The sequence below is a fragment of the Ovis aries genome, chromosome 15 (assembly GCF_016772045.2).
Source record: "Ovis aries strain OAR_USU_Benz2616 breed Rambouillet chromosome 15, ARS-UI_Ramb_v3.0, whole genome shotgun sequence".
Lineage (NCBI taxonomy): Eukaryota > Metazoa > Chordata > Mammalia > Artiodactyla > Bovidae > Ovis > Ovis aries.
The window spans coordinates 81,947,016-81,974,798 of NC_056068.1; the positions used below are offsets into that span (position 1 = coordinate 81,947,016).

At 42.5% G+C, this 27,783-nt stretch overlaps 1 long non-coding RNA gene across 1 annotated transcript in view; it reads left to right on the plus strand.

The window, feature by feature from the left end:
* LOC114118340 (uncharacterized) overlaps positions 1-25,079 on the plus strand; it is a 36,229-nt gene extending 11,150 nt beyond the window's left edge. The window contains exons 3-6 of the long non-coding RNA XR_003591747.3: positions 6,351-6,407; positions 15,559-15,675; positions 21,698-21,815; positions 24,899-25,079. This is a non-coding gene — a long non-coding RNA (uncharacterized LOC114118340). The remainder of the gene's footprint in view (positions 1-6,350; positions 6,408-15,558; positions 15,676-21,697; positions 21,816-24,898) is intronic.
* The last annotated feature ends 2,704 nt before the right edge of the window (positions 25,080-27,783 follow it).

The following is a 27,783-nucleotide window of genomic DNA, read 5'->3' on the forward strand; positions in this document are numbered from 1 at the left end:
AGCCAATACAATACTATGTACCACATATCTGTTCTAGGTGTATGAAGTACATCAGTAAACAAAGCAAAGATCCCAGCCCTTTCAGAGCTTTATTCTAGCCAGGAGTCAAATGTTAGAAGATAATGAAGCTTTAGAAGGAAAGAAAGAAAATGTTGTGTAGGCTGAGACAAAGCGTTCACCAGGTCTTACGGAAAAACCCAAATGAACTTTTTGGCCAACCCACTATGATAATCGATTATCGACAGTAACTTTCTCAATGAGGCCTACTTGAACCATTCGGTGTAAAGCAGTAACCCATTTCCCTCTGGTGCCGGGATTCCATTCTGTCTCACCCTCCCCGGCCTCTTTCTTTCTTTCTTTTTAGCTCTGTAGCTTTACTCACTTCACTTTCCACTTTCACACCCAGGTCAGATGAAACAAATTCCAGCACTTTGGACATTCCTCTCATGTCCCTTCCGATCAATAACCTCTCCCTCCTATCTTCACCATTACCCTGACTTCTCATATCATACATCACTCTTCTGTGCTTTTAAACTTTATCTAAGTAGAATCAGACGGTACGCATTGTTTTGTCTTTGGCTGCTTTGCTTAGCTTATGATGTGAGACCCACCCCTGCTATTGATGCAGCTGTGATATAGCTGCAGGTCATTCGTATTATTGCTGGTTAATATTGCATTGTATTCGTCTACTGTAGCTTATATAATCTAATGAACGGGCATTTAGGTCGCCTCCAGTTTGCAGTATTACAGAACTTCCCATGCGGGCCATTAGTAACCTTGTACATGCCTTTGACACGTGCAGCTATCACTTGGAGGTGTATATACAAAAGCAAAATCGCAACGTCTTAGGTTTACACACATACTCAACTTCAGTGTTTAATGCTAAGCTGTTCCCAGGCGGTTTTACCAGTTTACGTCCTTTTTAGCAGGCAGGAAACTACTGTCGTTCTGTGTCCTCCGCGGGCTTCCTCAGAGAGTCTCAGGGCTTCCCTCCATGACCCCGTGGTGAAGAACCCACCCGCAGTGCAGGAGACGCGGGTTTGATCCCTGGGTCAGGAGGATCCCCTGGAGGAGGAGACAGCAACCCACTCCAGGATCCTTGCCTGGAGATTTCCGGGGACAAAGGCACCTGGGAGGCCGCAGCCCATAGGGTCGCACTGAGTGGATGCGATTGAGCTGCTGAGCACACAGGCGCCCGCACCCTCAGCAGCACTTTGCATTGTCAGTTTTCCTGATTTTATCCATTCTGGTTAGTGCTTTTGACCTTGTAGTTTTAGCTTGCATTGCTAACCAATGAGGTAGAGGAGTTTTTTATTGTCTATTTTGACATTCTCTTTTAAAAGTACCTATACAGGTTTCTTCACATTTTTTAATTGGATTTTCTGTCTTGTACTTATTTGCTAGAATTCTTTATATATTCTGGACACAAACTCTTTATCAGTTTATGTATTCTAATTGTCATTTCCACTCTGTGGCTTAAGGATGTCTTTCAATTAAATAATTTATTAATTTCAGTGTTACCCACTATGATAATTTTCCCTCTATATAGGTAGTACTTTTTATACCTAATTTAATAAATTTTTTCTGCTTTTAGATTTAGAAGTTATTTTTACATTATGTACTAGAATCTAAACTGTTTTACCTTCTTACATTTGGACTTCCAGTGTACCTTGAGTTTATTTTTGTTTATGATATACATTAGGGATCAAATTTTATTTTTGAGAATATGAATTTTCAAAAGTTTCATTTATTGGGAAGAAGATTGTTTTGCTTCTATAAATCAAATGTCCAGATAGGGCTGCCTCCATTTCTGAACCTATTTTTCTATAATTGTGATGATATCACAGTGTCTTCACTACACTGCCTTTAAGTAAGTTGTAATATCAGCATAGGTCATCTTGTTCTTCTTCAAGATTATCTTGGCTGCCCTTGCATCACCTCACCGTATAGATTTTGGAATCAGTTTGTAATCTACACACACACCAAATAAACTGAAGGGGTCTTGATTAGTATTTCACAGGATGCTATGTTTCAGGGTCTCTGTCATCTGGGAACTAGTTGAAGATGGACTCTGAAGAGTGAATCAGAAGACATGGCATCTATTGACAGGGCTTTTCACTTGACTGGCTTCATTTTTAAAATGAATCACATTGTTTAAATCATGTTTTCATTCATTCAGTAAAGAGACATACTGGACAGCCACGATTTGTGAGGACTACTCTAGGGACTTGAATGGAGCCCTGAATGGGGCACACACGAAAGCTGAAGTGAGGCGAGAAGCACCTCTGCTTTCACGGGGAAAGTGAAAGTGGGAGTTGCCCCCACGGACTATGTGCAGCCCATGGAGTGCTCCCGGCCGGAACACTGGAGTGGGTAGCCTTTCCCTTCTCCAGGAGATCTTCCCACCCCAGGAATCAAACCAGGGTCTCCTGCATCACAGGCGGATTCTTTACCCACTGAGCTGTCAAGGATACCACCCTAATGGCAGAAAGTGAAGAGGAACTAAAAAGCCTCCTGAGGATGATGAAAGAGGAGAGTGAAAAAGCTGGCTTGAAACTCAGCACTCAAAATACTAAGATCAGGGCATCTAACCCCATCAGTCCATGGCAAATAGATGGGGAAAAAGTGGAAACAGTGGCAGATTTTATTTTCTTGGGCTCCAAAATCACTGTGGACGCTGATGGCAGCCATGAAATTAAAAGATGCTTGCTCCTTGAAAAGAAAGCTATGACAGACCCGGACAGCATACCAAAACACACAGATATTGCTTTGCTGACAAAGGTCCGTACACTCAAAGCTATGGTTTTTCCAGTGGTCGTGTACGGATGTGAGAGTTGGACCATAAAGAAGGCAGAGCACCAGAGAATTGATGCTTTTGAACTGTGGTGCTGGAGAAGACTCTTGAGAGTTCCTTGGACTACAAGGAGATTAAACCACTCAATCCTAAAGGAAATCAACCCTGAATATTCACTGGAAGGACTGATGCTGAAGCTAAAGCTCCAATACTTTGGCCACCTGATGTGAAGAGATGACTTATTGGAAAAGACCCTGATGCTGGGAAAGATTGAAGGTGGGAAGAGAAGGGATGTCAGAGGATGAGATGGTTGGTGGCGTCACCGACTCGATGGGCATGAGTTTGAGCAAGCTCCAGGAGACGGTGAAAGACAGAGGAGCCTGGTGTGCTGTATTTCATGGGGTCACAAAGAGTTGGTCAAGACTTGGCAAAAAAACAACAACAACACTTTCATAGATCTCACTCTCTCAGTTGAGGAGACAAAAGTTAACAAGAAAGCAATTATTTTAAAATCTCTCAATGTTAGTGTTAGAAAGAAAATAAACAGCATACTTTCTGCAAGATAACAGTTGATCCTAGAGCAGTCTCATAGGAGTGATGGTCCTCCTTATGTTCCAGGCATACTGGTCTTTGTTCTGTTCCTTAAACCAGTAGAGATTTCTCCTCGGTAAGTGTTTTTATTTCCTCTCCCTGGAAAGCTCCTCTAGTCTTCAAGACTTCAGGTTACTCTTATCTCAGCTTCGATGTCTCTCTTTCAAGAGACCTTCCTAAGCCCATCTATTTAAGGTATCCCCCACTATTCTCCTACATGTCACTAGTGCTTACCTGGCAAAGGTACTCACAGAGGAAACAGAAATGCCACAATCAATTACACCCCATAAAATCAAGGTTTTCCTGTTGCCATAGCGCATCCCGTTAACTGGTCTCCATGCCCTGAGCCCTCCTTCAGAGCCCCACTAAGCTGGGAACCAACGCCTTTGAGGCAGTTGATTATCTACTTGTAAATCAGTTGGCAATCACTATTGCTCATATACCCTTTTGATATCTTAATTTCTCATTGATCAGAAATAGAGCTACGAGAGAGAACACACATACATGCTCCAGTCCTTCAGGAGCAGCCTCGGCAACATGTGATAAACAGCTACAATAATTTCCTTTATGAGTCTGCTTTTGCTGGAGACTAAAAAAGAAAACACTGCTCTAGTGGTTGTTTTCTTTTTTGATGACTTTATTGTATGTTTTGATTTTCTGGGAGACACTGGAATGAGCACCTTAAATGGAGGAAGCCCAGGATGCTGAGGACAGAGTGTTCTCTTGCTGTGTGTAAAATGGCTAAGATGAGTAGCTGGAAGACAAAGGTAGCACCCATTTCAAAATACTAGAAAGAATCCTGAGGAAGGTATGTGGACGTAGAAATGTAACAGAAAGAAAGAAAAATTAATACTATCTGCCATTTGTCCAAATGTGGGGGCTTATGATAAAGTACTTATTTCAGTGCAGGGTTTTGTAAAGAAAAATGGGCTACCATAATATGTATGGGAATATAGAAACTGGAATAAGAATTGGAGCCTTTGAAAATGTGGGAGCTCCTGCAGACGGGATATGGGAAGAAAGGTTAGAGGATCGTAAAAAAGATCACTAACTGCTCCTGCCCAAGGCGCCAGCTCCTCTGGTGGCTCAGACAGTAAAGAATCTTCCTCCAATGCAGAAGACCTGGGCTTGATCCCTGGTTGAGAAGATTCCCTGGAGAAGGAAATGGCAACCCACTCCAGTATTCTTGCCTGGAGAATTCCGTGCACAGAGGAGCCTGGCGGGCTACAGTCCCTGGGGTCACAGAGTCAGACACAGCTGAGCAACTAACACTCGCTTTCACAAGGCACCAGCATGAATGGACAAGTTGAAAGTGAAAGTCACTCAGTCGTGTCCAACTGTTTGCAACCCCATGGACTGTATAGTCCATGGAATTCTCCAGGCCAGAATACTGGAGTGGGTAGCCGTTCCCTTCTCCATGGAATCGTCCCAGCCCAGGGACTGAACCCAGATCTCCCGCATTGCAGGTGGATTCTCTACCATCTGAGCCACCAGGGAAGCCTAAGAATACTGGAGTGGGTAGCCTATCCCTTCTCCAACGGATCTTCCCCACCCAGGAATCGAGCCAGGGTCTCTTGGATTGCAGGCAGGTTGCACGTAATTAAATCTTGAAGCTCTGTAATTAAATCTCGAACCAGAAAGGGGTTGCAAAGGGAAGATCATGGATAGATCTAGAAATTGTTTTCTCTGGAAGATAACGTGAAAATATAACAGAGGAGAGGGAGAAAGAGGAGGCCATGGCTGCCGTGTCTGATCACTATGATCTTCTGAGAGTTACAGTTTCTGCTTCCCTTCTACCCGCCAAACATTGCTTGAGATTTTCTCCTACGCTACTGTAACTGAAAATAACAGAGAGTAATTCTGGAAAATGTAGTTCTGAGTCAGTGGTGAAAACTGTAGGACCAAGCTGACTATGAATAATTCGGCAAATTACTTCATATATAACCGTTACAAAAACCACTTAGTAGCACACGTTGGAAAATGTTATTCTCACTCTACCAATGAAAAAGGAAAACCTCAATGACAAGCCACATAATTTCTCTTGAGTGTCATAGAAAGCACAGTTCAAAGAGTTCAAACTCATATCCTTCTGACCCCAAAATGCTTTTTAGGACTGGCATGTTGGGCTTCCCAGGCGACTCACTGGTAAAGAATCCAGCTGCCAGTGCGGGGGGCACCGGAGACGTGGATTTGCTCCCTGGGGCAGGAAGATCCCATGGAGTAGGAGCTGGCAGCCCCCTCCAGTGTTATTGCTGGCGAAGTCCGTGGACAGAGAAGCCCGGCAGACTAGAGTCTGTGGTCAGACCCGACTGAGTCCGACCCGACTGAGTGCCTGAGTGCCCGCGCATGCACTGGCGTGTTAGTGGTGCCATTTGGGGGGAAAGAACATTCCTTTTCCTTCACTACTAACTGAATAGTCACTCTTGAAATGCTGTTGAAAGTTTCCATGCATACAGTAAAGTTGCACCAGTGGAAAAATAAATTTCCGATGCACCATAACTGCCATCTTTCTAACAAGTTTTAAGATTGATGGACGGTCACAGAACAAGCTACTCATTGAAGACATTATGTAATTCTTACGTTTAAATATATATAATGAATCAAATACTTTGCACATGTGATGTTTTCTATTAATAAAATATTTCAGCATTATACTTAAAGCACTTGCATGTGGCATCACTAAGGTATAGCATTATTTAGTAATAAGTTCATCAAGTAGATGCATTTTCTTGTAATTCACCTCACAGGCTCAATAAACTGTGATTGAGAAAAAATCTAAGTAAAATTTGACAGTCTTTTTGCCACATAAAGTCACCTCAAGGGGTCCATGATTTTCTCAATGGTCCCACAAAAGAGTGGATATGAAACTCCTCATGTTATGGCATTCCAGAATTCTCTTGCTTTTTAAGTTTATTACATAGAGATGTAATGACAGGGTATTAATAAGTGTGATTTTTGTTTCCAGTTTTTGCTGTCAGGAATCTTTACAGTATTGTTTGAGAGGAGGCGTTCAAGGTCTTTGGTAAGTCAGAATGTTTGTAGCAACTCTAAAAATGATTTTACTTGACAGAATGAGAGTCCGTAAGGAAGTGGCATTGTCTGTGAATCACTAGAAACCTACCCCAAGTTTTGGAGGGTAGATTGTTAAGATATAAGAACTTTAATTTTCTACTGAATCTTTATCAAAAGGAAAAGGATATACTCTAATTACTGAAATCTTTGTTACATTTCATTAGCCATAAAAATAATTCAAGATGTATGAAGTTAGTCATGGAATTAAATTTCTGTTATGATAAATCATTTAATGTAAATTGAGACGCTGCGTATCACACTTGAATTTGGATTTCTTGAAATGATCCAGTGTCTGTTATTGCCTGTTCCTTTCTTCTTTTTCATATTTCTAGGAACGTTTGATTGTATGATGGAAAGTATGTCTGAGATATTGCAGAGAGTCTGGAATATGTCGGCATCCTGTAGTACTTAGTTTTATGTCCATGGGTAGTGAAATGGAAAGATAAGAAGCTGGAGTCACTATAAATATTCGTGCTGGCAGACTGACCTCTGGGATGCTAGCACAAGCAACTCTATGATGTTGTTGTTCCATTCTGCTCTCCCCCCACCTCCCCCCACCCCCGGTCATGGGCTGTGGTCTGAACCACAGCTCAGCTTTCACCCTCCCACCTGGAACCACATGCCTCCAAGTTAAGGTCCCTGAGTCTCCCCCAAAACAAGGAAAATGTCAGCAAAAAAAAAGAAAGACCCTAAAATTAATAGTTTCAAGTGCGTGCATGTGCCTGCAAAGTCACTTCAGTCGTGTCCGGCTCTTTGTGACCCCAGGGACTGAGCCCCTCTGTCCGTGCGATTCTCCAGGCAGGAATCCTGGAGTGGGTGCCATGCCCTCCTCCAGGGGCTCTTCCCGATCCAGGGGTCAAGCCCGCGGCTCTCATCCTCCTGCATTGGCAGGCGGGTTCTTTACCACTAGCGCCACCTGGGGTGGGCGTTAACCAAACTCAAAGTGAACACTGAAAACTGTCTATCCAGGTGGCACGCTGAGTGTCAAGAAACAGAGATCGGTGATGTTTTAAAAGCCTCGTCTTGCACCCAGCTGAGCGGACTGACATCCTCTGGTGCTCTCTTCAAATCATCGTTCTCTGGGCACAGTCGATATTGCCTTAACTTCCAGCCACCTGGAAAATCTCTGTTCCCAGGCTGTTGTGGCTATTTGTGTAGATACAAAGTGAAAACAAGGTCCTGTCACAAGGAAAGTGCTGGAATAGTATCAGCGTACTGACTACCGTGCAGCTGCATAAAGCTGTGAGTTCAGCTGCAATGAGCCAAAGCTTGGTCAGAAATTTAAAAGAAAGTCTTCGATAACTAGAAAACCACAGGGAGCTTTAAGAAGCCTCAGCATATTCTTAGAGATCAAAAATACTGTATACATGTGGAAGACTATCCATGTCTAAGAGGAAAGACTTGGGAAAGGAGAAATACCCATTCTGGCTGGCTCTGAAACCCTGGGCAGGCAAAACGTGGAAGCTAAGACTGTGTTCTAAACTTACTGAAATTTTAAAGTGTGTATTTTCACACAGGTTCCCCTCGGTAGAGGCATTAAATTGTACTGACCCAGAGGTAACCCCTGGGAAGCCAGTTTGTTTGTCTTGTTTTGCAGTGTAGTTGATTTACAATGTTGAGTTAATTTCAGGTATACAGTGAAGTGAATCAATTATACATATACATATAGGGATTTTTTAAAGGAACTTCTTCCAAAAATAGAGAATTCTATTAGAGACCCCAAATCAAAACTTTGGGAAATGAATTTAGGAAAGTCACTAAACAAGTAAGCAAGAACAAGAAAACAAAACCAAAAATACAGCAAAGATAATGAATTCTGGATGGGAAAGGAGGACGCTAATGCCAAATTTGTCACAATATATGATGTTAAATGTCCATTTAAAATAGAAAGCATGTGAGAAACACATGTAAGAATTAAAGATTTTAAAATTTAAAAAATAAAAAACTAAAAAAAAAAAATAGAAAGCATGCAAAGACTCTGAAATCTATTCCACATATTCGAGGGAAAAAAAAAAAGCAACCAACAGACAATGTCCCTGATGAGGCACAGACTTTGAACCTTATAGTCAATGATACTAAATCATCTGTTAAAAACATGTTCAAAGAACTAAAGAAAATGATGTTTAAAGAAGTAAAAGAAAGGATAAAAGTGATGTCTCACCAAATAGATACCAATAACGAGACAGAAACTGCTAAAAACAACCAGATGCTCTGCAATCAAAAAGGGCAAGCACCGCATAAACGAGGAGTTCACTAAAGGAGGCAGAGAGCAGGCTAGAGCCGACAGGAAACAGGGTCAGAAACCTTGCAGACGGGTCGGCAAAGATCACTTCACAAGAGGGGCATAAAGATGGAGAAGTGAACAAAGACGCACACGGACTCAGGAAACCACTGGACACCATCAGCCACGTGCCTGCTCAGTTGCTCTGTCACGTCCAGCTCTTTGTGACCTCGTGGCCTGTACTCTCCAGCTCCTCTCTCCATAGAATTCTCCTGGCAAGAATGCTGAGGTGGGTTGCCATTTCCTACTCCAAGGGATCTTCCCTCCCCAGGAATCAAACCTGCAGCTCCTGCCTTGGCAAGTGAATTCTTACCACTGAGACACCTGGGAAGCTCACTATAACAGAGATTCCCCCAAAGAGAAGAGAAAGTAAAAGGGAGAAAAAGAATATTTGAAGAAATAATGGCAGAAAAATTTCCAGCTTGATGAAAAAAGAATAATCTAAATGTTAAAGATGATCAACAGATCCCAAGTGGAATAAGCTTGAAAAAATCCACATATAGTCTTACCAAAACTGAACTGATGAAACTCAAGAGTAAAGAGAAAAATCTCAAAAGCAGCAAATGAAAAGATGATTTATAGTGTACAAGAGGTCCTCAATAACATAGCTGGCTTTATCAGAAATCGTAGACAGCTGAGGTAGTAGGGTGCCATTTTCCATGTTTGGAGGAGTCAGGGAAATGTCAAAGAATCTTCATCCAGGCAACTGTCCTTCAAAACTAAAGGGGAGAGTAGCTTCCTACCACCACCTCTTCTCCCTTCATCTCTTCCTTTCTCAGTCCTTGCACTGGCATGCAGGGGGGTGCCCACCATAATTTGCGGGGGGCAGTTAACATAAGTCTGCACCAAAGAGAGGAGACCTTGAAGATTCCTGAGCTCTTGCAGGATGATGGCGCTTCTGAATTGCTTGCCTTTAGGCGAGAGCTTCTGACCTGTCATAAAGATCCCCAGTCCTTTCTACTGCCTTCCTTCTGGATGCTGTCACTGAAGGATGAATCCAGGACCACTTCAGATGACTGACTTTTGGAACCTCTGACACCCCCCCCCCTTTGTTTCCTGAGGTCTCCAATGTATTAATGTGAAATTGAGAGAGGTCATCTTCCTGGAGACAATTTACGCATGCAAAGAATATTGTGGATCAATAATATTAGACAAGATGAGAGTTTGTTGCGAGTTTTTGCTGGTCTCTGGCACCACGGGCACTTCACGCACACACCTCAGTTGTGGCCACTGTACCCAAACCTGTCTTGAGCGAGTATCCATCATGATGCCAAAACCTGGCTCTACCCACTGCCTTCAGGCTCCATTGCTGGACACCTCACCCCAAACAGCAAGACCGGAACACAGCCCCGCCTGTCAGCAGAGAGGCTGCCTAAAGCCATACGAAGCTCACAGACATCCAAAAACACACACCTGTTGTGGCCCTGCCTATCAGAGGGAAAAGCCTCAGCACCACCTGCCAGGCTGCGGGCACCAGTCCCTCCCACTCGGAAGACTCCACAAGCTCCTGGACCAATCTTACCCAAGAGGGAGCAGACAACCGAAGCAAGAGAAACTGACCACAGACAGTAATTTAGACAAAATGAGAGGACAGAGAAGTACGTTGCAGATGGAGTTGCAAGGTAAAAACCCACAAGAGCAAATAAATGAAGAGGAAATAGGCAATCTACCAGGAAAAGAATTCAGAGTAATATTAGTAAAGATGACCCAAGATCTCAGAAGTACAATGGAGGCACAGACTGAGATGAAACAAGAAATGTTTAACTGGGACCTGGAAGAACTAAAGAGCAAACAAACCGTGATGTACAGCCCGGTGACTGAAATGGAAAGTACACGAGAAGGGCCAGCAGCAGAATAACTTGGGTGAAGATAATGGATAAGTGAGCTGCAAGACATGATGATGGAGCAGAGCAAAATGGGCAGGAATGAGGACAGTCTCAGAGACTCTGGGATGACGTTAACTGCACCAGCATTAGAATTACGGGGTCCCAGAAGGAGAAGAGAGAGAGAAATGGTCTGAGAAAGCACTTGAAGTGGTTCCAGTCTAAAACTTCCCTAACATGGCAAAGGAAACAGTCAACCCAAGTCCTGGAAGTGCAGAGAGTCCCATATAGGATAAACCCAAGGAGAAGCACATTGAGGCAAATATTAATCAAACAAACAAAAATTAAATACAATGAAAAATATTAAAAGCAGCCACGGAAGAGCAACAAATACCATACAAGGGACTCCCCGTGGTTATCAGCTGATTTTTCAGCAGAGACTCTGCAGACCAGAGGGGCTGGCATGATATATTTAAAGTGATGAAAGGGGAAAATCTACAACCCAGATTACCCAGCAAGGAGCTCTTTCATATTCAATGGAGAAAGCAAAAGCTTTACAGATAAGCAACAGCTAAGAGAATTCAGCACCACCGAGCCAGCTTCCCAACAAATGCTAAAGGAGCTTCTCTAGGTGGGAAGCAGAGAGAAGGAAAAGACCTACAAGAACAAACCCAAAACAGCTGAGAAAATTCTAATAGGAACATGCATGCTGATAATTGCCTTGAATGGATTAAATGTTCCAACCAAAAGACGGATTGGCGCAGTGGATACAAGAATAAGACCCATTTATTTGCTGTCTACAAGAGACCCACTTCAGGCCTAGGGACACATACAGAGTGAAAATGAGGGACTGGGACAAGGTGTGGCGTTGCATTTCAATGCAGGTGGAAATCATACACACCAGAGCAAAAATAAACGCAACAGAGGCTAAGAAAACAATGGAAAAGATCAATGAAATGAAAAGCTGGTTCTTTGAAAAGATAAACACCATTGATAAGCATTTAGCCAGATGCAAGAAAAAAGTGGAGAGGGAAAGAAAATTAGAAAGGAAAGTCAATAAAATGAGAAAGGAAAAAAGAAGCTTAACAACTGACACCACAGAAGTATAAAGGATCGTAGGAGACTACTACAAGCAACTGTGTGCCCACGAAGGGACAACCTGGGAGAAATGGACACACTCTTAGAAAAGTGCAACCTTCTAAAGACTGAATCAGGAAGAAAAAGAGAATATGAGCAGAGCAGTCACAAGCAATGGAATTGAAACTGTGATTAAAAATCTTCCAACAAACAAAGGTCCGGGACCACCTGGGTTCACAAAATTCGATCAAACATTTACAGAAGAGCTTACACCTATCCTTCTTGAACTCTTCAAAGAGATTACAGACTCAAGAGCACTCCCAGATTCATTCCACGAAGCCGCCGTCAGCCTGCTGCCAAAACCAAAGACATTACACAAAAAGAAAATTACAGGGTGATATTATTGATGAGCACAAATGCAAAAACACTCAGCAAAGCACTAGCAAACTGAACCCAACAGCACATTAAAAGGATCATACACCAAGTTGGATTTATCCTAAGGAGTGCAAGGATTTTGAAGATACATAGATCAATCAATGTGATACGCCATATTAATAGGCTGAAAAGTAAAAACCATGTGATCATCTCAATAGATGCAGAAAAAGCTTTTGACACAATTCAGTACCCATTTATGATAAAAAGTCTCCAGAAAAGCGGGCAAAGAGGGAACCTACCTTGACATAATAAAGACCAAATATGACAAACCCATGGCAAGCGTCCTTCTTCTATGGTGAAAAACTGAAAGCATTTCCTGTAAGATCAGGAATAAGACAAGGGTGTCTGTCCACTCTTGCCACTGCTATTCAACATAGTTTTGGAAGTCCTAGCTATGGCAGTCAGAGAAGAAAAAGAAATAAAGTAATCCAATTGGAAAACAAGTAAGACTGTCACTCTGCAGATGACATGACGCTATATATAGAAGACCCTGAAGAGGCCACCAGGAAACTGCTAGAGCCAGTCAATGAATTTAGCAAAGTAAAAGTTTAGTGATTCTGCGGGATATAAAATTAACAGAGAAACCTCTTGCATTCCTATACACTGTAAACAAAATATCAGAAAGAGAAATTAGGAAGACAATCCCACTTACCACTGCAACAAGAAGAGTAAAATGACTATGATGGACCTACCTGAGATGGCAAGACTCACACCCAGAAAACTATCAGATGATGATGAAGGAAATCAAATATGAAACAGAAGGATGGAAAGATTATACCATGTTCTGGATTGGAAAAATGATTATTAGAAAAATGACTATACTACCCAAAGCAATCTACAAATTAAGTGCAGTCTCTATCAAATAACCAATGGCTATACAGCAAGTTATTGACTATACCAAAGCCTTTGACTGTGTGGATCACAATAAACTGTGGAAAATTCTGAAAGAGATGGGAATACAGACCACCTGACCTGCCTCTTGAGAAATCTATATGCAGGTCAGGAAGCCACAGTTAGAACTGGACATGGAACAACAGACTGGTTTCAAATAGGAAAAGGAATACATCAAGGCTGTATATTGTCACCCAGCTTATTTAACTTCTATGCAGAGTACATCATGAGAAATGCTGGACTGGAAGAAACACAAGCTGGAATCAAGATTGCTGGGAGAAATATCAATAACCTCAGATATGCAGATGACAACACCCTTATGGCAGAAAGTGAAGAGGAACTAAAAAGCCTCTTGATGAAAGTGAAAGTGGAGAGTGAAAACGTTGGCTTAAAACTCAACATTCAGAAAACGAAGATCATGGCATCTGGTCCTATCACTTCATGGGAAATAGATGGGGAAACAGTGGAAACAGTGTCAGACTTTATTTTTTGGGGCTCCAAAATCCCTGCAGATGGTGACTGCAGCCATGAAATTAAAAGACGCTTACTCCTTGGAAGAAAAGTTATGACCAACCTAGATAGTATATTCAAAAGCAGAGACATTACTTTGCCGACTAAGGTCCGTCTAGTCAAGGCTATGGTTTTTCCTGTGGTCATGTATGGATGTGAGAGTTGGACTGTGAAGAAGGCTGAGCGCCAAAGAATTGATGCTTTTGAACTGTGGTGTTGGAGAAGACTCTTGCGAGTCCCTTGGACTGCAAGGAGATCCAACCAGCCCATTCTAAAGGAGATCAGCCCTGGGATTTCTTTGGAAGGAATGATGCTGAAGCTGAAACTCCAGTACTTTGGCCAACACATGAGACGAGTTGACTCATTGGAAAAGACTCTGATGCTGGGAGGGATTGAGGGCAGGAGGAGAAGGGGACAACTGAGGATGAGATGGCTAGATGGCATCACGGACTCAATGGACGTGGGTCTGAGTGAGCTCCGGGAGTTGGTGATGGACAGGGAGGCCTGGCATGCTGCGATTCATGGGGTCGCAAAGAGTCAGACACGACTGAGCGACTGAGCTGAACTGAACTGATGCAGCAGATCTCCTTTGGCTGTCTATTTTGCGTGTGGTAATGTAAGTTTCCATGTTGCTCTCTCCGTGCATCTCACCCTCTCCTGATGCCCAGGCGTCTATATTCTATGGCTCAGGAAACTGAAACAGGGGCTCTGTGTCACCTGGAGAGGTGGGGTGGGGAGGGGAAGGGAGGAGGTTCAAAAGGGGGGATATATGTGTACCCATGGCTGATTCATGTTGAGGTTTGACAGAAAACAACAAAATCCTATAAAGCAATTATCCTCCAATTACAAAATAAATTATATATATAAAAAATAACCACTGGCACTTTCACAGAATTAGAACAAAAAAGTTTAGTTTGTGTGGAAACAAGACCCCGAGTAGCCAAAGTAATCTTGATAAAGATAAAAAGAGCTGGAGAATTTGGGCTCCCTGACTTCAGGCTATACCACAAAGCTACATTAATCAAGGCAGTATGGCACTGGCACAAAAACAGAAATACAGATCAGCATAACAGGACCGAATGCCCAGTGATAAACCCACACACTCCCGCCTGATCTATGCCAAAGGAGTCAAGAGTATACAATGGAGAACAGACGGCCTCTTCAATGCGAAGTGCTGGGAAAACTGCGCAGCTGCATGTAAAAAATGCAATTCGAACACTACCTAACACCATACACACAGGTAACTCGAAATGGGTTAAAGACCTAAACGTAAGACCAGCTACTCTCAAACTCTTAGAGAGTTTTATGCTGCCTATGCTTTATAGGCAGAACACTCTTTGACATAAATCCCAGCAAGATCCTTCTTGACCCACCTCCTGGAATATTAACTCTCCGGTAATCTGGCCCTTGGAGGCACTCTGGATTTGCTTGTAGAGTTAACCTCTTTCTAATATTCTATTCACATTTAACATGCACTTGTTTCTCTTCCTCAGTAGTCTGAAAGCTCCTTGAGTTCAGAGACCATGTCTTTTCTACCTCTTTATTCATGAAGAGCACAGTTTGCATGGTGCAGATAAGACGTTCAATAGTTATTTGTCCTTGAAGGAATAAATATATAAACACTACAAAATCTGCCTGCAGTGCAGGAGCCCCTGGTTTGATTCCTGGCTTGGGAAGATCCCCTGGGGAAGAGACCGGCAACCCACTCCAGTTGTCTTGGGCTTCCCTGGTGGCTCAGACAGTAAAGAATCCGCCTGCAATGCAGGAGGCCTGGATTTGATCCCTGGGTTGGGAAGATCCCCTGGAGAAGGGAAAGGCTACCCTCTCCAGTGTTCTTGCCTGGAGAATTCCATGGACAGAGGAGCCTGGCGGGCTCTAGTCCATGGGGCTGCAAAGAGTCAGACAGGACTGAACGACTTCCACTTTCTCATCAAATTTCAGTCTCACTGATATTCTGAAAAGTCTGCAGTTCTGACTGTCCTTTTAATGACCTTGCCATCTGGGAAAGATCAGAATTCATATAAATCTTCTACCGGAGTGCACTTCACTTCCAGTGGCCGAGTGACGCTTCCTCTCTCTTTCAGATGACCTGCTCTATAGCACTGAACATCTTGAGTGCCTGCAGTGCCGTGATTGGTCTGCTTTTACTATGTCTGGAATTTTTAGCCTATGCTTTAGCTAAAAAATCTATTTGGCCGCACGTAAGTACCGGGTTTCTATGAGAATTTCATCACAAATCTACAGTTACATTTTAAATCCTTTAGTGATTTACCAAAGTAAGCCCTTGGCAAGATGTGGAGGGGTTGGTCCTCGTCAGTGCACTCTGCGTGTGTGCCTGCTGTCCACGCAGCTCAAGCTGCCTGTGCCCCTAAACCTGCTGCTGCTGTTTAGCCACTAAGTCGCATCTGACCCTTTTGTGCCCTGTGAGCTGTAGCCTCGCCCTGCTGCCCTGTCCATGGGCTTCCCCAGGCAAGAACACTTGAGTGGCTTGCCATTTTCTTCCCCAGGGGATCGTCCCAGTCAGGGATTGAACCTGCATCTCCTGAACTGGCGAGTGGATGGTTTACCACTGAGCCACCAGGATACCCACATTCCTAAACCTCAGATCACCCAAAACCTCGAGGAACCACAGGGAATGTGTCATAAACATTAAGAGATATATTGCGAGTGACTTAGCGTTATACTGAATTCCAGCCCCACCTTGGAACCAAGGTATTTTTATGACAGGCAGTTCAGTTCCTCTCAGTTACCTGCATCTCTGAGGCCAACTTTCTCAGGCCTTAGAAGAGCAAGGTAATTATAGCAAGATTTGATCTTCAGTGAAGGAAATAATAACCTATGTACTTGTAATAGCCAAGAATTTATGTTCAATATCAGGGCTGCATGTATTTTGTCAGTATAGTCTATGGACAGAATAAAGCTAAATTCTGTAGATGCAAGCAGCCTGGAGCGCAGGTGTCCTCAGTCCCGTGTGCACATGACTGGACATTTTTGCATTGCCTGCTTCGTGCCTGTCAACAGCGAGTCTGTTTAAGTGTGTTTGTGTTTGCAGTTCAGTATCTGTGTATATCTGTCTCGATGCATGTGGGACGCTGGGCAGACATACACGCTCTTATCTGTATACGTTTGTTGCTATGCAGAGGAGAAGCTAAGAGGGGAAAGAAGATGGAAGTCAGTCCTGAGCAAGTTGTGTAGGAACCGAAGCCTTCTCTGTAGATTCCCTCTTCTGCTCTGTCCCATCTACCCAGGGCTTGGCAGAGGCTGAAACAGCTGGGCCTTCACCCAAGACCTAGAAACCAACTTTTCTGAATAGAGCCCGTTGGATATTGCCTGTTTTTTCAGCACGCTCTCCTTACTTCAAAATCCCAAACTGCTGAGTAATTAACTAGTTCCAAAGCTGATGTTAGTTTGCGTTTTGCTGAATTTTTCTTATTTCTACGTAATGAAAATGGCTACAGCAATTGGGATAGCAGACTTCCTCAGGGAATGACTTATGTCTGACTCACTTTAAGAAACAACTCTAAGAAATGTTAAGCTACTTGCTAAGGGCCACAGGGCTGGTCCCTTGCTGAACTTGTCAGGGTGGCCATCCTGATGAACTAATCAGGACGGCTTAAATTCCAAAGTATTTCACTACACGAAATTGACCCTTAAGAGAAACAATTAAGTGGCACATCAAAGAACTGTCTTATTGGTGTACAGGACGTTAATATTTTACGACGCTTGCCCTAAAGGAAAACTTGAAGTGAAATTGTAGGGAAATGTAAACCTCTGGAAGTTGCTCCAGATTATTTTTGCATGATAAGAATGTTCGTTTTACTGGATCGGAATACAGTCGCAACCTTAACTGTTTCATTTTTCCAATTCGTCTCTTGAACCTCCATTGTTCATATTAGCCATAAATCTGAGATCTTGTTGCGGTCCCATCCCTGTTTACTCTCAGTTTATTCAAGAACATTGGGAGCCTTAAGTTCAGGACTGACTCTGTGCCTCTAGTCGACACAATCCTGGAACATCTTAGGGGACTCCCAGCTCACCTGTGATTCCCACCGTCGTGGCTTCAGTTCAGTCCAGTCGCTCAGTCGTGTCCGACTCTTTGCAACCCCGTGGACTGCAGCACGCCAGGCTTCCTTGTCCATCACCAACTCCCGGAGCTTGCTCAAACTCATGTCCATTGTGTCGGTGAGGCCATCCAGCCATCTCATCCTCTGTTGTCCCCTTCTCCTCCTGCCTTCAATCTTTCCCACCATCAGGGACTTTTCCAATGAGTCAGCTCTTCACATCAAGTAGCCAAAATATTACAGCTTCAGCTTCAACATCAATGCTTCCAATGACTATTCAGGACTGATTTGCTTTAGGATCGACTGGTTGGATCTCCTTGCTGTCCAAGAAACTCTTAAGAGTCTTCTCCAACACAACAGTCCTTCAGCACTCAGCTTTCTTTATAGTCCAACTCTCACATCCATACATGACTACTGGGAAAACCATACCTTTGACTATATGGACCTTTGTCAATAAAGTAATGTCTCTGCTTTTCAATATGCTGTCTAGTTTGTCAAAGCTTTTCTTCCTAGGAGCAAGTGTCTTTAAATTTCACAGCTGCAGTCACCAACTGCAGTGATTTTAGAGCCCAAGAAAATGAAATCTGTCACTGTTTCCATTGTTTCCCCATCTATTTGCCATGAAGTGATGGGACCAGAAGCCATGAATCTTAGTTTTCTGAATGTTGAGTTTTCAGCCAGCTTTTTCACCCTCCTCTTTCACTTTCATCAAGAGGCCCTTTAGTTCTTCTTTACTTTCTGCCATAAGGGTGGTGTCATCTGCATATCTGAGGTTATTAACATTTCTCCCAGCAATCCTGATTCCAGCTTGTGCTTCATCCAGCCCAGCATTTCGCATAATGTACTCTGCATATAAGTTAAATAAGGAGGATGACAGTATTCAGCCTTGAATATTGTCCTTTCCCGATTTGGAACCAGTTTGTTGTTCCATGTCTGGTTCTAACTGTTGCATCTTGACCTGCCTACAGATTTCTCAGGAGGCAGGTAAGGTGGTCTGGTAGTCCCATCTCTTCAAGGATTTTCCTCAGTTTTTTGTGATCTGCACAGTCAAAAGCTTTAGCATAGTCAATGAAGAAGAAGACGTTCTTCTGGAACTCTCTTGCTTTTTCTATGATCCAACAGATGTTGGCAATTTGATCTCTGATTCCTCTGCCTTTTCTAAATCCAGCTTGAACATCTGGAAGTTCTCAGTGCATATACTGTAGAAACCTAGTTTTGAGAATTTTGAGCATTACTTTGCTAGTGTGTGAGATGAATGCAATTGTGCAGTAGTTTGAGCATTCTTTGGCATTGCCTTTCTTTGGGACTGGAATGAAAACTGACCTTTTCCAGTCCTGTGGCCACTGCTGAGTTTTCCAAAATTGTTGGCATATTGAGTGCAGCACTTCCACAGCATCATCTTTTAGGACTTGAAAGAGCTCAGCTGGAATTCCTTCACCTCCACTTACTCTGTAGGGATGCTTCCTAAGGCCCACTTGACTTCACATTCCAGGATGTCTGGCTCTAGGTGAGTGAGCACATCATCGTGGTTATCTGTGTCATGAAGATCTTTTTTGTACAGTTCTTCTGTGTATTCTTCCCATCTCTTCTTAATCTCTTCTGCTTCTGTTAGGTCTATACCATTTCTGTCCTTTATTGTGCCCATCTTTGCATGAAATGTTCCTTGGTATCTCTGTCTTTCTTGAAGAGATCTCTAGTCTTTCCCATTCTATTGTTTTCCTCTATTTCTTTGCACTGATCACTGAGGAAGGCTTTCTTGTCTCTCCTTGCTATTTAGAACTCTGCATTCAAATAGGTATATCTTTCCTTTTCCCCTTTGCCTTTTGCATTTCTTCTTTCCTTAGCTATTTGTAGGGCTTCATCAGACGCCATTTAGCCTTTTATACTGTATTTCTTTTTCTTGGGGATGGTCTTGGTCTCTGTCTCCTGTACAACGTCACAAACCTCTGTCCATAGTTCATCAGGCACTCTATCAGATCTAATCCCTTGAATCTATTTCTCACTTCCACTGTAAAATTGTTAGGGATTTGCTTTAGGTCATACCTGAATGGTCTAGTGGTTTTCCCTACCTTCTTCAATTTAAGTCTGAATTTGGCAATAAGGAGTTCATGATCTGAGCCACAGTCAGCTCCTGGTCTTGTTTTTCTGACTGTATACAGCTTCTCCATCTTCGACTGCAAAAGAATATAATCAATCTGATTTCCATATTGGCCATCTGGTGATGTCCATGTGTAGAGTCTTCTCTTGTGCTGACGATGGTGTTTGCTGTGACCAGTGTGTTGTCTTGGCAAAACTCTCTTAGCCTTTGCCCTGCTTCATTTTGTTCTCCAAGGTCAAATGCCTGTTACTCCAGGGATCTCTTGACTTCCTAGTTTTGCGTTCTAGTCCACTATGATGAAAATGACATCTTTTCATGGTTATGGTTCTAAAAGATCTTGTAGGTCTTCATAGAACCATTCAACTTCAGCTTCTTCAGCTTTACTGGTTGGGGCATAGGCTTGGATTACTCTGATATTGAATGGTTTGCCTTGGAAACAAACAGAGATCATTCTGTCATTTTTGAGATTGCACCCAAGCACTGCATTTTGGACTCTTTTGTTGACTATGAGGGCTACTCCATTTCTTCTAAGGGATTCTGGCCCACAGTAGTAGATATAATGATCATCTGAGTTAAATTTGCCCCCTATTCCGGTCCATTCTAGTTCACTGATTCCTAAAACGTCAGTGTTCATTCTTGCCATCTTCCGTTTGACCACTTTCAATTTACCTTCATCTGAAGTCATGGGTTCAGATGCTATTAAATGGTGTCAATATTGAAAACGGATCCCCATAACCCATGGTGGCCTTGTTGCAAGGGTCCTTCAGGGTTTGGTTTTCAGAATTGCAGATTCTATATTCTTGTTTCCAACCCAAATATCTTGCAAGGATATGGGTCTACTCCACCTACCCCCAACACAGGAGTCCCTGTGTTGAGCCTAAGTCACCCATCCAAACCTCCTCTTCCCTCACTGTGACCTCCTCCTTATGACCCTTTTCTAACAACAGGCCTGATTTTCAACATCTCTCCATTAAATAAATTCTGTAACACTGAACCTCAAATGTCGCAATTCCATCTTCTTCAGAAGTCCACTAGAAGTCCACTCAATGGAAAGGTGCTGACAATATGCCCAACAGAGGAGAACACAATGATCTTATTATTCGTGTGGTGAAACCAGTCACCTTAAAATCATCCTCAATAGTTATCAGTTATCATTAATATATATGTGTATATGTTCAGTTCAGTCGCTCAGTCATGTCTGACTCTTTGTGACCCCATGGACTGCAGCATGCCAGGCCTCCCTGTCCACCAACTCCCGGAGCCTACCCAAACTCGTGTCCATTGAGTCAGTGATGCCATCCAACCATCTCATGCTCCGTCATCCCCTTCTCCTCGCACCTTCAATCTTTCCCGGCATCAGAGTCTTTCCTAGTGAGTCAGCTCTTTGCATCAGGTGGCCAAAGTATTGGAGTTTCAGCTTCAACATTAGTCCTTCCAATGAAAACCCAGGACTGATTTCCTTTAGGATGGACTGGTTGGATCTCCTTGCAGTCCAAGTGACTTTCAAGGATATTCTCCAACACCATAGTTCAAAAGCATCAATTCTTTGGCACTCAGCTTTCTTTATAGTCCAACTCTCACATCCATACATGACCACTGGAAAAACCATAGCCTTGACTAGACATGCATATATGTAACCATGTATTGATGTGGTATACACTGTATACTGTATATCCCAATTACTGCAAAATCATTTTCATTATGTAGAAATAAGAAAAATTCAGCAAAATGGAAACTAATATATGCTGTGGAGCTAGTTAATTAACTAGTAACCATAGTATGGTGTTCCATGTCCAGTTCTAACTGTTGCTTCCTGACCTGCATACATATGTAACCATATGTATGTGTAACCATATATAATTATATGTAATTATATATATATATATATATATATATATATATATATATATATATCTATAAAACTATAGTGGTTGAGGGTGGGAGAATATAATGAGCAGTTTTTCTATTCTCTTTTTCATCTTCCTGAAATTTTATTATACTTTGATTTTCTTAAGTGTTAACATATGAAGATATATAAGAATGACATTTTCTTTCTGAAAACAGAGAGCTGGTAAAATCCTTTCAAACTACTTGTTCCTATTCACCCTTCTGGAGTTGTGTGTGACGTCGACACTGATCAACTGGTTGTACAAAGCAAAACATAGCCGATGATAAAACTGTGGTAGGTGTCTCATTCCTCCCCTGGTGAATCAGAAGATGTTGTCTTCTGTTACGAATCCTGTTTGAGGAACTAAGGTTTTGGTCAGAATTACGTGTGAATGGTGTCATCTCTAAGCTGCAACTGCAGGTAACTGAATATCCTCTGCTCTAACTGTTGTTTGCTACATGGATTTCTGTGCAAATGTAAATAACCTTCTGTGGCAAAGGTGTTTTACATCACAGGATATTTGTATATTCACATCTCGTAAGAGAACAAGATGCATGATTTTCCGGCTGAGGTCTGTTTAATTCAATAGATAGTCCCCTGAAAAACAACAACAGCAAAAAAAACTTTATAAAGGTTGTTATCAGGCATAGGGATATTCAAATGCTGAAGCTCGTAACTTTACTTCTCAAAATTTTGGAGCAGTTGAACTTAAAGCTCAGGACCCTTAGTATTTTCAGTGGTTCAGACACGAAGATTTGGGGGTGATAACTGGGAAGCTGGGAAAGATACTAAAACTTTTAAATAAAGCCAAGTTCTTACTTCCTCCATATCTACTACTTTACATCTAAAGGGCAAACTTTATCTCCAGTTGACCTCAGCATCACAGAATCAGAGAGCTTTCAAAGAAGATGCATCTGCCCGTTCCTCCCCAGTGGCCAAAGCACAGGTCCAAGCTTCAGGATCAATGGAATCATAAGAACAACTCAGAAGAAGTTCAAAGTGAACATTAAGGAGACAGTGGCTCGCCCGTGTGTCCCAGAACAGAGACATGGAGAGATCCGGGATAACGAGAGGCTGGGATGCCTAGGACCTGGGGTCCTGGAGCGGAAGAAGGAAAGCGAGAGTCGAGGGAAAAAAGAGGAAAGCAGATCCTAGTCTCAAATGTTTCTGGTTCTAGGATGCCGTGGATGCTTGGGTGAATACACTGATACGTAGTTAATACTTGCCTCTACGTCACGCATCTGCTGAGAATAGACATTGCTAACTAAACACTGAAGCACAAATATCTGAGATCAAGTCAGCCGCTGCTCTGATAGGATAATTCAGCCACTGTTCTGATAGGATAATGGAAATGAGAACAAAATGCCCAAATAATGTGAAGAAATGGAAGAACGCCAAGGAAACCCTAGGTCTAAGCTATGTAGCAGTGGGAGTAACGGAGGTGAATCTCCAAGCTAGAAGTCATACCCAACACCGTTGATTGTTTTCCCCCAAGCAAAAGTGTCGCTGTATGATGAGTATAATGGTAGAAATTATAGAATATCAGAATATGGGGAGACTTCCCCAAATGACATCCTTTCGAGGATCCCAAAAACTAGCAATGGGAAGGAAAATTTTATAGAAAATTTACTGAAAGGCAAGCAGTGATCCAGAGGTATTAGGCTTTCAAAACCCGGATTTCCCTGGAGTAACACCCAGCTCATACATGCTTAAAAGGAAATGCCTTTTGCAGTGCGAATGGAGGTGCAGCCCTTGAGCATCAAGAGAAACTGGAATCCGAGGGAAATTTTTTCCTGATGATCCCTTTTCTACTTCTAATTAACTTTATCAGACTGATTCAAAATAAAGATTATTTAAGCAAGGCAATCTGAAGATTAAGATGGTAAACAGAGCATCGCTATGGAATGTAAGTACATTAGTGAGGCTAAATTATAATCTCTGTGGGGCTGAGTGGTGGGAAATGAGGGTCAAGAAGTTAAATTGGGCTGAATTATTTCAGAAATAAATGTTGTGCTGTATGATCAGGGTCTCGTGAAAAGAGAGAAAAAACCATGAACATATGAGGAGTGTAGTTTTCTACTCAAATGAACTGATCTATAAGCGACACGGTGCTAAATAATAATCTAGTCTGAGTAGAAAAATATATGTTCTTAATATTTGCAAATGATGTGAATGACAAAGGCTTAGTCTCCAAACTTTACAAACAGCTCACATGGCTCAGTACCATAAAGACAAACAACACAGTCAAAAAATGGGAAGAAGACCTAAATAGACATTTCTCCAAAGAAGACGTACAGATAGCCAAGAAGCACATGAAAAGACGTTCAAAATCACTAATTTTTAGAGAAATGCAAATCAAAACTACCATGAGATGCCACCTCACACCAGTCAGAATGGCCACCATCAAAAAGTCTACAAACAATGAGTGCTGGGGAGGGCGTGGAGAAAGGAGAACCCTACGATGCTGCTGGTGGGAATGTAACTGGTGCAGCCGCGGTGAAGAGCAATGTGGAGCTTCCTTAGAAATCGAAAACTGGAGCTCCTGGATGGCGCAGCACTGCCACTCTCGGGCATACAGCCGCAGAGATGTGAAAGTGTGCACGCGACCCAACATGCATTGCAGCCCTGCGTACAAAAGCCAAGACGCGGAAGCAACCTAAACGCCCGTCAGCAGAGAAACGGGTAAAGAGAGCGTGGCCCGCGCATACAGCGAGATATTACTCAGCCGCACGAAAGGAAGCAATGCCATCTGTAGCAACATGGATGGACCTAGAGATTGTCATACCACATGGAGTCAGTCAGACAGAGGAGGAAAGATCTATCACTTACACACGGGATCTAAAAAACGGATACAAATGAGCTGACCTACAAAACAGACACAGACTCACAGACTCAGAGAGTGAATTTATGGCTCCCAGGAGGGAAGTGTGGGAAGAAGGGATAGACTCTGAGTTCGGGACTGACATGCACACACTGCTATATTTAAACAGATAGCCAACGTGGACCTGCTGTGTAGCACAGGAACACTTGCTCAATATTCTTCAGTAACCTAAACAGGAAAAGAATTGGAAACATAATGAAAAATATTTTAAAATTAAGAACATTCATAATTTAAAAAAAGAAAAATATGTGCTCTTACAGGGTCAGTCTGTAATCTGTCTGTCTGCACTTCATGGCCTTTGGCTTTCAACCTAGAGATAAAAAAGGGAAGGAAGGGAGGGAGGGAGGGAGGAAACCAAAGACTATGGCAGCCTTTTAAAATCTCAGTGTCAAGAATATTCCAGTTGGCGCTCTTTCCAAATTTCTATGCCCGATTCTGTCGTTCTTTATTTTAGAGTGTATTAACTGTCAATTTCCTAACACCTAACTTGCCTCAGGTGCAGGGCAGGAGAGGACCCTTTACCTGCACATTGAAGAACCATCATGACGAGTCAAGGAGGAGGGCGTAGTGGCGAATGAAGAACTGCACTTTATTCAAGAAGCTGGTGGGAAAATACATTTCAATCACATTCACCTCGGCATCTCCTTTCGCCCATTAATAAAAGCCTAAATTGATGAGCATGGCTACTCTTTCTGTGTGGAGAGGTGCTGGGGTAGCACATGCTCTAACCCAGCCATCTGTTGCTGGACACTTGGACGACCCAAGTCTTGGCTGTTTTCACGTAATTATCTGGTGCTTTTTGGCTCTATGCTCAGGAGCAGAATCGCTGGGTCGCGTGGACCCTCCATACTGCTTTTCACAGTTGCTGCAGCAGCCTACATTCCCACCAACAGGGCCCAAAACATTGTCATTTTCGGTAACAGCCATTCTAACAGGTGTGAAGTGATAGCTCATTATGGTTTTGATTGTCATCAGGTTTTAGTTCCCTGATGATCAGCGATGTTGAGCACCTTTTAATGTGCCTCTACCAAGTTTTTAATTAGCTTTTGGGGGCTTTTATTGTTCCATTTAAGAATTCCTTACATACTCCCAGTACAAGCCCCTTATTGGAGCTGAGTGTGTTAGTCTCTCCGTCATGCCCGGCTCTTTTGTGACCCCACGGACTGTAGCCCTCTAGGCTTCTCTGTCCATAGAATTCTCCAGGCAAGAACACTGGAGTGGGTAGCCATTCCCGTCTCCAAGGGATCTTCCCAACCCAGGGATCGAACCCCAGTCTTTGAGATTGCAGGCAGATTCCTCACTGTCTGAGCCATCAGGGGAGCTTCCGTTATTTGATGTATGATTTGCAAATATTTTTTTCTGTTATGTGAGTTGTCTTTTCACTTTCCTGACGGTTTCCTTTGCTACACAAAAAGGTTTTAATTTGATGAAGTCTGATTTATATTTTTCTCTTGTCACTTCTGAGTTTAGTGTTGATCAGTTCAGGGTTGCTGAACAGTAACATTTTTTTGGCATTTTGGAATTTCAGCTCTTCCATTTATGCCCTTAACCAATTCTGTATTAACTTTTCATATGTTGTGAGGTAGGGATCTAAATTCATTCTTTTGCATATAAATATTCAGCTACCCCAGCACCATTTTTTGAAAAGCCTATCCTTTTCCCCATTGAACTGCCTAAGTAACCTTGTCAAAAATCAATAGAATGAGTTGCGATAGTCCCCCTCCATTCAAACTTCTTTAAAAAATTTCACATTGGAATTTAGTTGGCTTTCAGTGTTGGATTAGTTTCAGATGCACAGCCAAGTGATTCGGTTATGCGCTTACATACATCGCCTGATTTTTGACCACCTGTATCTCTTCTTGCGGAGAAGGCAATGGCACCCCACTCCAGTGCTCTTGCCTGACGAATCCCGTGGACAGAGGAGCCTGGTGGGCTGCAGTCCATGGGGTCGCTAGGAGTCGGACACGACTGAGTGACTTCACTTTCACGTTTCCCTTTCATGCACTGGAGAAGGAGATGGCGACCCACTCCAGTTCTTGCCTGGGGAATCTCTTCTTTGGAGAAATCCCTATTTAGATCTTCCACCTAGTTTTGATTGGGTTTTAAAGATGTGTTTATAAATATATGAATTGCATGAGCTGTTTGTATATTTTGGAAGTTAATCCCTTGTTAGTTTCTTTATTTGCAAATATTCTTTCCCATTCTGTGGGTTATCTTTTCATTTTGTTTATGGTTTCCTTTGCTGTGCAAAAGCTTCTAAGTGTAGTCAAGTTTTATTTGTTTATTTTTATCTTTATTTTCATTACTCTGGGAATATTATCCCTCCTCTTAATTATTGCTTAATAAAATTATCTTTAAAATTATATGAGAGAAGAAGTTATGAATAAAAATATATTTATACTGACTTTTATGTTTATCTAATAACCTTTATAAATGATTTTTATTTCCTCAAATGGAGTTAATTTCATGTCTAGAATTTTTTTTCTGCACAAAGTGCTCTCTCTAATATTTCTTCTAAGGCAGATCTGCTAACAATAAATTATCTGTTTTTACGTGTGTGAAGTGAAGTGAAGTTGCTCAGTCGTGTCCGACTCTTTGTGACCCCATGGACTGTAGCCTATCAATCAGGCTCCTATGTCCATGGGATTTTCCAGGCAAGAGTGCTGGAGTGGATTGCCATTTCCTTCTCCAGGGCATCTTCCCAACCCAGGAATTGAACCCGGGTCTCCCACACTGCAGGCAGACGCTTTACCATCTGAGCCATTTCTCCAGTTTCTAAGGGCTGTTTTTACTTTTTCTGGATATAAAATTCATTTTTGTATTCCCTTTCTTTCAGCACTTTGAAAATATTATTCCATTATCTTCTGATCCCCACGGTTTGTGATGAGAGCAGTTATTTAATCTCATGCTTATATCCCTTTCTTTCAGCACCATGAGGATATCATTCCAGTATCTGCTGATCTCCATGGTTTGTGATGAGAGCAGCTATTTAATCTCATTTCGGATCTCTCACACATAACTTGCTTTTCTCTTCCTATTTTCAAGATTCTTTCTTTGATGTAGATAACTTTCATTATTTTGAACCTGATGTGTCTGGATATGAATCTCCTTGAGTTACTCTACTTAGAATTTGTTGAGATTCTTGGCTTAATGGTTTTCATCAAAATTGGGAAATGTGGCTGTTGTCTTTGCAGCTCTCCCGCGTGCTCCTCCCTCTCTCTCCCTGCTCACTTCCCTGCTGTGCTTGTGCTGGTGGTCCGGGTGGTGCCCCTGAGAGCTCCGAGGCGCTGTTCATCCTCCATCCTTTCTGTTTCTCTGCACTTCCCACATCATCTCAGTCAGCCTGGCTTCAGGATTTCTCACTCTTCCTTCCAGCAGGTC